Raw genomic sequence first — 1,694 nt, 5'->3', positions numbered from 1 at the left:
CTACTCAATTTTTTGGAATAGTTTCAGTATTGTTAGTACTAGCTCTTTTTGTACATCTGATAGAATTTGGCTGTGAATCTGTCTGGTCCAGTGCTTTCTTTGGTTGGTAGATTTTTTGTTACTGCTTCAATTTTGGAACTCGATATTGGTCTGTTCAGGGTTTCAGTTTCTTCCTGATTGAATCTTGGGAGGTTGTGTGTTTCCAGGAATTTATTAATTTCCTCTAGATTTTCTAGTTTTTGTGCATAGAGATGTTCATAACAGTCTCTGAGGTTCTTTTGTATTTCTGTGAGATCAGTTGTAATGTCACCTTTGTCATTTCTGATTGTGCTTATTTGGATCTTTCATGTGCTTATCCATAAAGGAGGTCTAAACAAATTCAAAAAAATTAAAATCATACTAACCATATTCTCAGACCACAGTCAAATAAAAATAGAAATACCAAGATCTCTTAAAACTGCACAATTACATGAAAATTAACCTGCTCCTGAATGACTTTTGAGTAAGCAATAAAATTAAAGCAGAAATTTTAAATTCTCTGAAATAAATGAAAACAGAGACACAATATACAAAAATCTCTGGGATGCAGCAAAAGTAGGGTTAAAAGGACAGTTTATAGTGCTAAATACCTACCTCAAAAAGTCAAAAGGATCTCAAGTTGATGATCTAACATCACCCCTGGAGGAACTAGAAAAACTAACCCCAGTGCTAGCAGGAGGGAAAAAAAAAGAACTAAAATCAGAACAGAGCTGAACAAAATTGAGACCCCAAAACTATACAAAGAATCAACGACATCTAAAATCAGTTCTTTGAAAAGATGAACATGATCATAAACCACTAGCTATATTAACAAAGAAAAAAAAGACCCCACCTCTTAATATCACCACATTGACCATTAAATTTTTGAGAAAACACATTCAAACCACTGTTTCTGCATTCGCTACTGAGCATGCTCATCATTGCATAGTGACCAGTTGGAAAGTGAGTAAGAATCCCAAGATTTAGATTTGGGCATGAGTCCAAAGAAGTCTCTTATACCTCATGTCTAAACCGTAGTCTTGATACGAGCTTTTACAGAGCTCTGTATTTAGTGCTTGCATAGCTAATCATGGATTGGACATGGTTTTTCATTTGCTGGCTATGGAAGGCCCATGGGAAAGAGAATGATGAGCTGGATCACACGATACATCTGGGGAGGGGGTCTCTGACCATATTAGTGTAATGATTAAACTGTTGAACCATGTCTTAATAAGAGCATCTTCAGCAGCACAAACAATGACAACAGCGACAACAAAGGGAAATGGACGCTTATACAATGTGGTGTAGACTTTGACCCAGAAATTCCTCTTACATAACTTACCTTTGGGAAAGTACTTGCTCATGTGTTTCATGAGTTTGCAAAATCCCAATGATGTTTACTGCAGTGTTTTCTTTTTTTTTTTTCTTTTTAACTTTATTTTTTCTCTTTTTTTTTTTCTTTTGTTTTTTTCTTTTTTTTTCCAATAGAGAAACATCCTTGGGGGAATCTTTCATCAAGAGATGACAGCTTAAATAAATTGTGGAATATTCAGTCAATGACTGCAGCCCATGAAAAGAATGAGATTGATCTCTATATAGTAATCAGAAAATTCATTAGGTGAGGAAAGTACATTGCAGAACATTATCTGTTTTGCGATCACGTGTGCGTGTTTATC

At 35.1% G+C, this 1,694-nt stretch overlaps 1 long non-coding RNA gene across 1 annotated transcript; it reads right to left on the bottom strand.

Moving 5' to 3' along the window:
• Positions 1 to 249: 249 nt before the first annotated feature.
• On the bottom strand, positions 250 to 1,472 carry LOC115900369. Its single transcript, XR_004060013.1, has 3 exons — positions 1,361 to 1,472; positions 634 to 708; positions 250 to 369 (listed from the first exon to the last, which is right to left on the bottom strand). It is a non-coding gene; the product is annotated as an uncharacterized LOC115900369 (long non-coding RNA).
• Between the last annotated feature and the right edge of the window lie 222 nt (positions 1,473 to 1,694).

Source organism: Rhinopithecus roxellana, chromosome 11 (genome assembly GCF_007565055.1).
Source record: "Rhinopithecus roxellana isolate Shanxi Qingling chromosome 11, ASM756505v1, whole genome shotgun sequence".
Taxonomy (NCBI): Eukaryota; Metazoa; Chordata; class Mammalia; order Primates; family Cercopithecidae; genus Rhinopithecus; species Rhinopithecus roxellana.
Note: the sequence above shows the minus strand (reverse complement) of the source record. Positions and strands in the feature narration are given on the sequence as shown.